A 14,583-nucleotide genomic window follows, 5' to 3' on the forward strand; every position below is an offset into this window, starting at 1 on the left:
ACCAAAAAGATATGTTTTGAGGAGATGCTTGAAAAGCTATTTACACAATGAGCAATTAACTCCCCAGTCAAATTTAACTTTTAAATCCCGAAGTGCAGTTGCAGCTTTGGCGCATACGAACTCTTCAATAGTCAGCGATCTATGAAGTCGGATATCCTTTTTTCCTTGCAAATTAAGTTCTTTAAGTAAAGTACTAGCTGCCTAAACGGACTCGTAATCTGTCATTAACAAAGCAGCTAAATTAACGTCCCTGCCTTCTATGATTTGATTTTTAAGCGCTGGTGAAATGATATTTAAGAACGGCACAGACGATGACGGCACTACGTTATTTGTAGCTGTAGAGGTGTTAAGGGTAGGAGTTATCCCCCAATCGCTTTCATTAGCAGAAACACCGTACCATTTGTAAATTGTAAACACATGATCATCTGATGTGTGCACTTGAGGAAACCCGTTTCTTCGCTCGACAATTCTTCAGGTTCGGAAACTGATTTGAGGTTATCCAAATAAATTTGTTTTAACACTGTTCTACTTAACTTGGAAGTAATATTAATTCCAATATTTTTTGGTTAGACAAGACTTCTAACAAACTGAATGAAAACAAGAAGACTGAGCGTTATCTATCCAAATAATTTCAATATTAATTATTTTTACGGCTATGGTCTGACCGCTAAGCTATAAATTCCTGACGAGACACAGAAACAAAAACAAACTCCCGAAAGTCGTTATAGATCATTAAGAGAAGACATCTCTACCGAGCAATAAAATGCAGCTGTCGAAACAATTATAAACCAAATTATATGCTATATATCCAAATAATTTAAAACACATGTATATGCCCTCATTCACTATAAATTGCACCTTAAATGCTATTTATTCGACCATTTACGTGCAGTGGCTGTGTACATATATAATAATAAAATGCTCCGCTGGGGCACAGCTTGATACGACCGCAGAGGTCGAACCCTGAACAGTTGGGGCAAGTATGGACACAACATTCAAGCTTGATACAGCACTGAATTTGGATTGTAATTAAATATTTGACACAGCATAGGTTTCTGACACAGAATAAATGTGGTCTAAGAACTTAAATTTTTTTAATTTATCTATTCAAACCATATCATTATTATTTGCTTTTATATATAAATCTGAAATAACCAATTTAAAATGGAAAATTTTAAAGAAAAAAAGGAAAAAAAAATCCCCCCCCCCCAAAATTTTTTGAACCCCCTTATGATTCATCACCCCCAAACTCAATCCCAGCCTTCCCTTTGTGGTATGGTACCTTGCAGTACACATACATGTGATGGACTGTGAAACTAAGATCAGGAGTTTGGGAGATAAGGACTCAGATCAGGATGTTTTTAATCAACATAAATTCTGTGGTAAATGTAACCGTGTGCTGTAGAAATTGTCTGTTAAAGTGTGTTTTCTTCAACTTTCCTTCCGAATGTATTATGTTTATAGTACCTTTGTACTTAAAAATTTTCTCTATCTTTTTAAACTTTCAACTTGTTCAATCTAACATTCTTCTTTTTCAGTATGTTCTTTAAATTTTTTAGGTCATATCTTTTTTACCATTATTCATTGCAATCAGAACATTTGCTTATCTATTTGCAAGTCGATCTTTTATTTTTTTCTTTATGCAAGTAGATTTTTTTTATCTTTTATATTATGCAAGTAGATAAGTAACACATTCAATCTGAAATCATGGGTCATAGTTATTATATAAATTTCAATTTAAGCCTTGAAAGGAAGCATAGAACCCTCAAATAATTTTCAAATTATAATTTTTTATTTGTCCTAAGACATTTAAAATCATTTATTTACCATCCTTTTATGATTATTTATTAAATTTATATTTTATTCAATTCTTTTAAAAATTTACATTATTTAAAGGAAAGTAACTTAAAACAGGATAAATCAAGGGAAGTAACCCAACATTCATTTTAAATAAACAAAGTTTTATTACACAATGGCAGTTAGCCTGAGGTAAAAATCGTTGATTACCAGTATGTTTGACACCCAAGGTGACAAGTGAGGCCATATAATTATGCATGTTAATTGATTTACAGGTAAAATATAACTTCAGTAATGTCAGTTACACCAGATATGTTGGGCTGAAATTTTTCATTCATGAATTATTTCATATACAGGATTTTTTTGTCTTCAACGGGAGGTCGGGAGGAGACCCCTGAAAACGGGATTATTGTACTCCCGTCGGGAGGTTCACATGTATGAACTGTACAATTTCAGAAAGATCCATACACTTGAACACAAGTTATTGTCTGGAAACAAGAAAAATGCTTGTTTTTTGCCAATTTTGGCCCCAAACTCCTAAACATTTAGGGCAATTACCCCCAAACTCAAACCCAGCTTTCCCTTTGTGATATGGAACCTTGCAGTACAATTTCATAAAGATCCATGCACTTACACACAAGTTATTGTCATGAAACTAGAAAAATGCTTGTTTTTTTTTGCCCCTTTATGGCCCCTAATTCCTCAAATTTCTAGGGAATTACCCCCAAAATCAATCACAGCCTTCCCTTTGTGGTATGGTACCTTGCAGTACAATTTCAGAGAGATCCATACACTTGAACACAAGTAATTGTCTGGAAACTAGAAAAATGCTTATTTTTGGCCCCTTATTCCTAAACGTTGTGGGCAATTACCCCCAAAATCAATTCCAGCTTTCCCTTTGTGATATGGAACCTTGTAGTACAATTTCATAAAGATCCATACACTTACACACAAGTTATTGTCATGAAACTAGAAAATGCTTGTTTTTTGCCCCTTTTTTGCCCCTCATTCCTAAAATTTGGAGGCAATTACCCCCAAAATCAATCCCAGCATTCCCTTTGTGATATGGAACCTTATGGTACAATGTCAGAGAGATCCATACACTTACACACAAGTTATTGTCATGAAACTAGAAAAATGCTTGTTTTTTTCCCCTTTTTGGCCCCTAATTCCTAAAATTTGGAGGCAATTACCCCCAAAATCAATCCCAGCATTCCCTTTGTGATATGGAACCTTGTGGTACAATGTCAGAGAGATCCATACACTAACACACAAGTGATGTCTGGAAGTTACAAAAATGCTTATTTTTGGCCCCTTTTTGGCCCCTTATTCCTAAACGTTGTGGGCAATTACCACCAAAATCAATTCCAGCTTTCCCTTTGTGATATGGAACCTTGTAGTACAATTTCATAAAGATCCATACACTTACACACAAGTTATTGTCATGAAACTAGAAAATGCTTGTTTTTTGCCCCTTTTTTGCCCCTCATTCCTAAAATTTGGAGGCAATTACCCCCAAAATCAATCCCAGCATTCCCTTTGTGATATGGAACCTTATGGTACAATGTCAGAGAGATCCATACACTTACACACAAGTTATTGTCATGAAACTAGAAAAATGCTTGTTTTTTTCCCCTTTTTGGCCCCTAATTCCTAAAATTTGGAGGCAATTACCCCCAAAATCAATCCCAGCATTCCCTTTGTGATATTGAACCTTATGGTACAATGTCAGAGAGATCCATACACTAACACACAAGTTATGTCTGGAAGTTACAAAAATGCTTATTTTTGGCCCCTTTTTGGCCCCTAATTCCTTAACTGTTGGTACCATAACCCCCAAAATCAATCCCCACCTTCCTTTTGTGGTATTGAACCTTATGGTAAAATTTCATAGAGATCCATTATCTTAAACAAAAGTTAGAGTGCGAAAACCAATGTGTCTGCGGACGACGCCGGACGACGACGACGACGACGACGACGCCAACGTCATACCAATATACGACCACAAAGCATTCATTAAGACAAAGGGGAAAATGTGAACAATTACAGGTCAAGTACGGCTTAAGCAATGAACAAAACCCATACTATAAAGTAAAATACAAAAATCTCCGGTATGATAAATTGTGAAATAATTGAAAGATTAACGGCCTGATTTATACCACAGCTAACAACGAAAATAATATGACAGAAATCAACGAACATTTAAATATGTTTGGGGATGGCTATCCACAAGATTGGTCATATCATACCTGAAACATGACTAATGATCTGGTTATGTCTATTGTAATGTTTCACAAGACATGCTAAAACTGTTTAGAGAAGACAGGTCTTGGAACAACAGATTCCGTTTGGGCGACTTAATACTGCAGAATAAACCAGTTAATGCAATAACTATATTAAATCAATACATTACTAACAAGAAGCTAGTATAAACTTGAGTTGATGAATTGAAAAGTAAATCACACAGACAAACAAACACGTAATAAAAAGTTAAAAGCAGGTTTTGCTGCATACAACACAGATCGAACATAAAATCCCTCAAAAAGAAGGAAATAGAGACGGGGCAATATATTTTCCCAATAGAGTGCAGCATTTTAATTATAATAGGGACAACTATAGTAACCAAATAAAGAGCTTTAAGATAATTCGGATCGGTCATACCGGATTTCTGTAACGGATCTTTATTTATCAATATCAATTTTATTGTTATTAAACATTTACATATGTGTGTAGCAATACAAATTTAAACAAACAATAAATAACGAAATAACAACAAAACAGAATACAATAAAATCATAAGTGATAGATTTACAATGTAACAATATTCAACAGCCATGTTACAATGAAACCTCTTCCCTCAGTTCTAATGACCTTTTAAAAATATGAAGCCAATAATTCTAACATGTCTGAAGGAAGCGGGGCTTAACATATAAAATAATTTTTGTTCATCAGGGAAATGAATAATATGTTCATCGTCTAACTGTATATCACTAAATAGATTGTGTCTGATTTTGTGGTTACCTTGCAATTCAGAATAAAATGAGATTCATCTTCGATGACAACTACATAGTTATAGTAATTTGATTAAGATTAAAACACAATGTTGACTGCTGTACCCTAATTTTTTGACATTTTAACCTTAGCTATTATGTCTGCTTGTTTTGCTCACACAATGGTGTCAATGTAATGGAATTTAATGTGATTGTCATACAATGAGAGGTTTAGATAGCTATAAAACCAGGTTTACACTGGTAAAAATGCCACACATGTGTACATGCGTGACACATGTGTTTCACGTGCGTGTCACACGCATGTGAAAGAGACGTTTCATGCCACGCATGTGACACATGTGTGGAAAACACATGTGATACGCATGATACACACATGTGATCATGCGTTTCACATGTGAATTACATGCGCAAGGAAATACACCTGTGATACATGCCTGATTACTGCATTTAAAAGGCATGGTGCCTGTATTAAATATTTTTCAAAATGTCCTCCTATTTGTCCAATTACCATGATTGTTGACATGTATCTTAGTTCTCAAGTGAATTACATGCGTTTTGTAACACATGCTTTATACATGTGTTTTCTATATATATACACAGGCACATTTTGTTCAGGTAAATTTCATGTGAGATTCACCTCAAACAACCTTATACATGAAACTCACGTGCAATTAATGTGAATAGAGCTTTAACGTGAAATTCATGTTAAATTTTTCATGTGAAACTAACGTGAATCAAGCTTTCATGTTAATTTTTCTAAAATGAAATTAAGGTGAATTGAGCATCAATCACACAAATTCACAGTATTTGAGCATATTTTAGATAAGTTAATGCTAATCTAGTACACATTCTATTTTGATATATATAAATATTCTTCTTGGTCTTGACTATGTGTTCATCCTTCCAATATATTTTACTTTCTTTGTCCTAAACAATACAAAAAATATATATCTATCAACTCCCAACTCACAATATCTCCAATGCAAGATATAAGATGCAATAAAACAAAAAAGGCAAGCAAATATCCAGGTCACCTAAGTTCACTCCTATAATTTTTTCGGTTATACTTTTTTTAAAAGAGATGTAAGGATTGGTGATTCATTTATAGAATATGTATGCACTGATGTATTTCATTTTTAATATGTATGTATAAGTCATTTTGTGGTTATCAGTCATGAGACAATCCAATCACATTATGGAAATTGTCTTACTTGCAAAAGATGCCAATTTTTCTTTTGAAAGTTTTGATGAAAAAAAGTAGTTCACCCTGCCACATATTCATGTGCCTGTTTCAAGCCAGGAACCTTTTCATGAAAACACATGTTGACAAACAACAGGCATATATCATTAGGAGATTTCAAAGTTTGGCTGCACAATAAGCTAAAAATTCTTGTTATTTCAAATATTTATAAAATTCAGTTTAAAAACATGCATTTTCCATTTTTAGACTATAATTGTCATGTTGACACAATAATTTGAATTTGAATTGTATTATATTCTGAAAGTTACCTTGTGGTTGAAAAAATATACACAATATTTAATTCCATGTGTTTTAGATTTCTTGAATACACCACTCCCATATCATGACTACATGTCTGTTAGTAATGCCTAAGAGTTCTCTCCTGCATGTAATTGCTGTAATTGCTATTTGTACCCAAGGCTTCCTTCATACATTTGCACATATCCTTCTAAGATGTCGCTTGAATGATAAAATCCTGAATAAATTATCAGCCATCAGACTCTTGGAATACATCAAATATTGGCTTACCAATCAGGCAAAAATGATAACATCAATTTAATCTCCAATGATTTACCAAACTTACATATATATATCGTGTGAATAACCGGAGTGGAATATAATAGTTGTTAAAATTGAGAATGGAAATGGGGAATGTGTCAAAGAGACAACAACCCGACCATAGAACAGACAACAGCAGAAGGTCACCAACAGGTCTTCAATGCAGCGAGAAATTCCCGCACCTGGAGGCGTCCTTTCAGTTGTTTATCATATTTATTTTTCGTTTAATGTTTTTTACGTAAATTGGAATTGTTGTACATCTGTCATTTCAGGACCTTTTATAGCTTGCTAGATGCAGTATCCGTTTTGCTCATTGTTGAAAGCTGTACATACAGTGATCTATAGTTGCTAACATTCAGTCATTTGGACTCTGGTGGATAGTTGTCTCATTGGCAATAATACTACATCTTCTCATTTTTATTAAAATAAATTAATAATGAAAACTAACTCTATTCATGCATGTGTACTACACATTACCTGTATATATAATATATACTAGAATACTCCCGCGACATCATGGGGTTGTGACTGAAGCAAAGTACCTAAGCCTTATTTTTAGCCTGGATTTTAAGTTTTGTTTTGTCATCTAATAATGTCATGCTGATCATTAGGTGCACAGTTTTCTCTGCTTTGAAAATCTTTCTTTTTGAACCCTTCGACCAAGAACTTGTTAACTATTAGTAGTAATAATTATGTGGAAAACAAATGGGCCTGGAATGGTGTAATTTTTAATCAACACCATTGTCCTATATATATAAGTTATATATAAAGTTGAATTCTTTATATCGTCATTTTTATGTCATGCCGGCTCACAAATTGGACCTCGTTATTATAGTATTATAGATCTAGATTACTAAGTGCCTATAGAAACACAATTCCTCATTTTTCAAGCCCCTTTCTTACAGGTCTTAACCTCATTAAAATTACAATACCAAAAATGGTATGTCTACAGCTCTATGCATTCTGTAAACATCTAGTTACAAAATTTGTGATTTATCTTCCATAGGGGTATAAATCAAAACTCCAAATGCTCTGCAAATTGTTTATCTGCACTACTTTTTGATTACCTCTGCTGTGGAGGTTCATTATGGTTGAAATTTGCTATGAAAGCTGGAATTTGTAAACATTTCAGATGAAAATCAAAATGCTCTGAAACTTTTTGGTAATGTTGCAGTTATTTGTATATATATACATATATTAAGGAGTCTTAATTATAATAAAAGAGCAGAGTTCCAATGTCCCCAGCATTGCACATATTTTGTCTATTCAAAGTATAAGGGCAATAACTAAAAAAAGCACTTTTTTGTTGTTAAAACCCAGCAGCTACCACCATTGACTTCCCTTTTTATACGCCTGTTTACTTTCATTTAAACATATCATGTATATAAAGCTTCCCTTCCACTTACATCTGAGGAGCTAATTCTGAAAATTTAAATTCCTGTGATTATCATATAAAACCTGAACCTTATGTACTGCTTTCCAATAAAAATAAATTGGCAATACATTTCTCCCTTGGTAAAGAGAGAAAACAAGTGATATTTTTATATTATAACCAATACTGCACATGGTAATTGGAACATTCCTAGTTTTCTGGATTGAATTGTTGCTCATTTTGTCAGGATCTTTTACAGCTGACTATATAGTATGGTTTTGTTCATTGTTGAAGGTCATACAGTGACCTAAAATTTTTAACATCCTCTTCATTTCGACTAATGGGAAGTTTTCTTATTGACAATCCTACCACATCTCCTTTCATAAGACCTTATTTTTAAAATACTAAAAATTTCAATCTGTGACAATAAAATTTTATTAACATTATGATGCAATGTTCAAAACATCATTGTCAGCGATCAAAGTAATTTTAACTCCTATGACAATGTACAATGATGTATATATGTGCAAGACTCAAAACTAAGTATCACAATCTGAATTCATATATATATCCATATACATTTACAAGGTACTTAATAAATCAGTGAGACTGATGCATAAAATGTAGGTAAAAAGAGATATACTTTTTGTTGGATCCTGCATCATAATTATTACAAGTTAAATGAAGGCAAGTCATAATCATTGAGTACATGTACATTATATTTGAACTTAAAGTAAAGGATAATCTGATTAGTCTCTAATCAGTAATGAAGCCACACAACACTGTGTAACAACAGTGACATATCAGTCTCCCATAGATGCAGATACTATTATTTTAGGTCTTTTGTATATAATATATGTTAAAGGTTAGACCCTTTTTGGTCCCTAATTCCTGAACGGTTTGGGCAAATACCCCCAAAATGAAACTTAACCTTCTACTTGTGGTACAATTTCATAGCAATTAAAATACTTATAAACAAGTTATTGTCCTGAAACTAGAAAAATGCTTGATTTGGGCCCTTTTTTGGCCCCTAAGTCCTACACGGCTTGGACCATCACCCCCAAAAATAATCCCAACCTTTCTTTTGTGGTATTGAGCCTTTAAATTTAATTTCATAGACATCCTTACACTTAAACTGAAGTTATTGTCTGGAAACCAAATGTCTTCGAACGAGTTGATAGCAATATACGACCCCAAAACTTTTTTGCTGTAGTATAAAATATGGTTGTTCTTTTAAACATTTTCATAAATAATCTACAAAAAATGTAGACCTGTTTGGGATTGCTTGCAATGCAATTTTCCTTACAATATATATTTCCAAGGAATAACTTCTGTAAACATAAATTTAATAGCACTTACTTTCTAACTCATATATTTCAAAGTGACAAAATTCCTGTATAAACAAGAGGCTCTCAAGAGCCTGAATCGCTCACCTGTATTTCAGAGGAGAAGATTTTTAAATGTTAGCAAACTTGATGAACAAATTGTGTAAAATTGTCTTTAAAGGGCAATAACTCCTTAAGGGGTCAATTGACAATTATGGTCATATTAACTTTTTTGTAGATCTTACTTTGCTGAACATTATTGCTGCTTACAGTTTAAATATATCTATAATAATATTCAAAATAATAACAAAAAACAGCAAAATTTTGTTAAAACTACCAATGACAATGCTTAAACATGTTAGCTATGTAAAACATCCAAAGTCAATGAAGCATGACTTGCAAAAGTTTCAAAATCATTATACTATAACTGAGGGGCTGGGCAAAACAATAACTATGGCTCTGACATACAACTACGTACCAAATATCAATGACTTATCATTATTGGTTCGCTCAAACTGACCTAATCAGAAATTTTCAACATTTAAGTTTGAGTAAAAGTATTAAAGTCAGTCAACCATGACTGAGGGATTGGGACCAAATAATCTCTATGGAAATGAGAAGTGCATATCCTACTTCAACTGCACACCAACTATTATTGACTTTATATATATAATTAACATGAGTTATTTCTTGGTTTCCTTAAACTGACCTCATCACGAATATCAACAAATTTTTTACGACTATGCCTCTGTTGAAAACAGCATGCCTAAGCCACAGCTTCATAGCTGTTGTGGCTAGACAAAAAAGAACAAGCAATGTAGTGATTAAGAGAGCTTTGAATGCAATTTTCTATAAAAATGACCTGTAAAATAAAGAAATTTGTCACTTCTAACATGGATTCGAACTTGCCCACAACAAGAACCAAACTTTAAACTCTATGACCTCAAACTTTAAAAAAAATCTTTGAAACTACATGTACAGAGTCTGACAAGAAAAAATTATTCAAACAAAGTTATAATTTTCATTACATACCTCTCATCACAAAATTATTCATTGGCTACTGCTCCTCATATGCACATAAATCAATATGACAATCTATTAATCCACTATATAATCTAGAAAGCAATGCCTCAAATGAATTCTGTTCTGTTGCTTAGCTTCTCCTACTTCTCAAAGTACTTGTACTTTCATTGAAAAAGCTAAAAGAAATAATGTTTAATAAAATGAAGTTATAATACAATGTATCTGCCAAAATTGCCTTTAATATTTAGATCTGGCAAAATTGGCTTGGTTTGATCTTTTAAAACTAGACCAACAAACTTTCCCTGAAAAAAATGACTATAAAAAGTATTTAATCATTTTAATAGATATAAGAAGATGTGGTATGAGTGCCAATGAGACATCTCTCCATCCAATGTTCTTATCCATCATATAGATTCCATATAACCCTTGAATGAAGGGATGAACAAAAGTGGTTATACATTATTGTCATGATTTATAATGCCAATCTTTGGGCATTAAGTTATTTTAATAATCATGATACTTTAAAATTTTAAGTTATTCAAAGTTGTTTAAATTACACCAAAAGTTGGACTATTTTATATAAGGTAGTATCTGAGAAATGGACTAAACCAGGCAATGTTTTGTGGTAAATACATTGTACATGTACCTTGTTATTGGTGTTAGTAACTGGGAGTACTCTTAGATCTGTACTTGGGAGTATTTTTTGTTGTGGGGATGTATAAATACCCACCACGTCTTGTGTGTGTTTTTGTTAGATGTCTTTCTGCTTTGTATAGATCTGATGAGTTAAGCCCTTTTCACATCAATATACCAGGTTAGGAGGTGGGTTCGGCACCACAAACTACTAGTCTAGACCCAACACATCCTGTACATTTGTATGTGCCTGTCCCATGTCAGGAGCCTGTAATTTAGTGGTTCAGTTTGTTGTTTGTTGCTGTGTATCATATTTTGTTTTTTTTGTTCTTTGTTTTGTATATATACATTGTTAATCAGTCTGTTAGTTTTCTTGTTTGAATTGTTTTACAAATTTGTCATTTTCATTTGGGATCTTTCATAGCTGACTATATGGTATGGGCTTTGCTCATTGTTGAATGATGTACAGTGACCTATAGTTGTTAACTTTGATGTCATTTGATTTCTGATGGAGAGTTGTCTTTTCTCATTAGTGTAAACAATATTTTATTTTAAAAATAATTAGGTTATTTAAACATTACAATCATGACAATATGACAGTTTTATCAGAATTGGAAAACAAGTGAATTTTCACTTTTACAAATTCCTCTCTTTTCTCATTGGCAATCATACCACATTTTCTTATTTTTATATTTACATGTAAAGTAGACCTTTCACCTTTTCGAGGGGTCCAATTCCTAAGTACAACAGGGGGCCCTAGTAGCATGATTTCGAGTCAGCTAAAAAAAACAATCAGATAGATTATGATACAATTAACAGGTTCCTTTGCAATTATTTTGCAAATAACTAAGCTTGCAAGAATAAAGTTATTCTCCAATAAATACATAAATTAAATAAAATGCTCCGCTGGGGCACAGCTTGATACGACCGCAGAGGTCGAACCCTGAACAGTTGGGGCAAGTATGGACACAACATTCAAGCTTGATACAGCACTGAATTTGGATTGTAATTAAATATTTGACACAGCATAGGTTTCTGACACAGAATGAATGTGGTCTAAGAACTTAAAATTTTTTAATTTACCTATTCAAACCATATCATCATTATTTCCTTTTATATATAAATCAGAAATAACCAATTTAAAATGAAAAATTTTAAAGAAAAAAAAAGGAAAAAAGAATCCCCCCCCCTAATTTTTTGAACCCCCTTATGATTCATCACCCCCAATCTCAATCCCTTCCTTCCCTTTGTGGTATGGTACCTTGCAGTACAATTTCAGAGAAATCCATACACTTGAACACAAGTTATTGTCTGGAAACTAGAAAAATGCTTGTTTTTTGGCCCCTTTTTGGCCCCAAATTCCTAAACGTTTAGAGCAACAAGAAATGATTGTAACAGGATGCTGTTACGAAGTCTCCCAAACGAAGCTCCCATAATTCATAATTCCCAGGGTCGCCTGACATTGGGCAACGTCCAGTGAAAATTGGTTTTGTCCAGTATATGCATTAGTGATGCCTGGGGACTAACCTTGTATATCATTCAAATCATCTTGGCATGACAAACCAGAATATATATGGTTTAGGGGTGGGGATCTCGACCATTTACAAGATACTAGAACATTGGGGGTGGGGGGAAGCCCTGGGGACTGACCCTATACGTCATTCAAATGTTCATTACATGACGAACAGGAATATATATGGTTTAGGGGTGGGGATCTCAACCATTTACAAGATATTAGAACATTGGGGGTGGGGGGGAACCCCTGGGGACTGACCGTATATGTCATTCAAATGTTCGAGACATGACAAATAGGAATATATATGGTTTAGGGGTGGGGATCTCAACCATTTACAAGATATTAGAACTTTCTCAAATGGCAGGGGGTCGGGATGACCCCTGGGGACTAACCCTGTATATCATTCAAACCATCTTCGCATGACAAACCAGAATATATATGGTTTAGGGGTGGGGATCTTGACCACTTACAAGATATTAGAACTTTTTTAAATGGCAGGGGGTGGGGATGACCCCTGGGGACTAACCCTGTATTTCATTTGATGTGCTTTATCATGACAAACAAGAATATATATGGTTTAGGGGTGGGGATCTCGACCATTTACAAGATATTAGAACTTTCTCAAATGGCAGGGGGTGGGGATGACCCCTGGGGACTAACCCTGTATATCATTCAAACCATCTTCGCATGACAAACCAGAATATATATGGTTTAGGGGTGGGGATCTTGACCACTTACAAGATATTAGAACTTTCTTAAATGGCATGGGGTGAGGTTGACCCCTGGGGACTAACCCTGTATTACATTTGATGTGCTTTATCATGACAAACAAGAATATATATGGTTTAGGGGTGGGGATCTCGACCATTTACAAGATATTAGAACTTTCTCAAATGGCAGGGGGTGGGGATGACCCCTGGGGACTAACCCTGTATATCATTCAAACCATCTTAGCATGACAAACCAGAATATATATGGTTTAGGGGTGGGGATCTTGACCACTTAGAAGATATTAGAACTTTCTTAAATGGCATGGGGTGAGGTTGACCCCTGGGGACTAACCCTGTATTACATTTGATGTGCTTTATCATGACAAACAAGAATATATATGGTTTAAGGGTGGGGATCTCGACCATTTACAAGATATTAGAACTTTCTCAAATGGCAGGGGGTCGGGATAACCCCTTGGGACTAACCCTGTATATCATTCAAACCATCTTAGCATGACAAACCAAAATATATATGGTTTAGGGGTGGGGATCTCGACCATTTACAAGGTATTAGAACTTTCTTAAATGGCAGGGGGTGGGGGTTACCTCTGAGGACTAACCCTGTATTTCATTTAATGGGCTTTATCATTTAGAACATTTTCAATTAAAAAGATTGTGTCTATCACAAACGGTTTTCAATTTATAATCATTTGAAAATTTTAAAAAATAAAATCCCATAGGGTTCTATAGTAAAACCCTCTTTTCTTTTTGCCCCTCAAAGTACTCCTTTATAAACCCCATCGCACAAACAAAACCCTGATTGCAGCACTAGACATGTTATTCTAACATATTGTGAAACCCTAAGTTAATCTGGCAAGCGGTTTTGGAGAACGGGTGCGGACAAGTTCAAATTTTAAAGCGGCGGAAGAGGAATAATAATAATAATAATAATAATAATAATAATAATAATAATAAGAACTGAGCAAAAACAATAAGTCTTCCCAAACTTCGTTTGGGAGACTTAATTACCCCTAAACTCAAACCCAGCTTTCCCTTTGTGATATGGAACCTTGCAGTACAATTTCATAAAGATCCATACACTTACAAAAGTTATTGTCCTGAAACTAGAAAAATGCTTGTTTTTTTGCCCCTTTATGGCCCCTAATTCCTCAAATTTTGAAGGAATTGTCCCCAAAATCAAGCCCAGCCTTTCCTTTGTGGTATGGTACCTTGCAGTACAATTTCAGAGAGATCCATACACTTGAACACAAGTAATTGTCTGGAAACTAGAAAAATGCTTATTTTTGGCCCCTTTTTGGACCCATATTCCTAAACGTTGTGGGCAATTACCCCCAAAATCAATTCCAGCTTTCCCTTTGTGATATGGAACCTTGTAGT

General features: G+C 34.1%; 1 long non-coding RNA gene across 1 annotated transcript; it reads right to left on the reverse strand.

Moving 5' to 3' along the window:
• Positions 1-7,994: 7,994 nt before the first annotated feature.
• Positions 7,995-11,728, reverse strand: LOC127710148 (uncharacterized). Its single transcript, XR_007986013.1, has 3 exons — positions 11,657-11,728; positions 10,336-10,502; positions 7,995-8,028 (listed from the first exon to the last, which is right to left on the reverse strand). It is a non-coding gene; the product is annotated as an uncharacterized LOC127710148 (long non-coding RNA).
• Between the last annotated feature and the right edge of the window lie 2,855 nt (positions 11,729-14,583).

The sequence above is a fragment of the Mytilus californianus genome, unplaced genomic scaffold (genome assembly GCF_021869535.1).
Source record: "Mytilus californianus isolate M0D057914Y unplaced genomic scaffold, xbMytCali1.0.p SCAF_7, whole genome shotgun sequence".
Taxonomy (NCBI): Eukaryota; Metazoa; Mollusca; class Bivalvia; order Mytilida; family Mytilidae; genus Mytilus; species Mytilus californianus.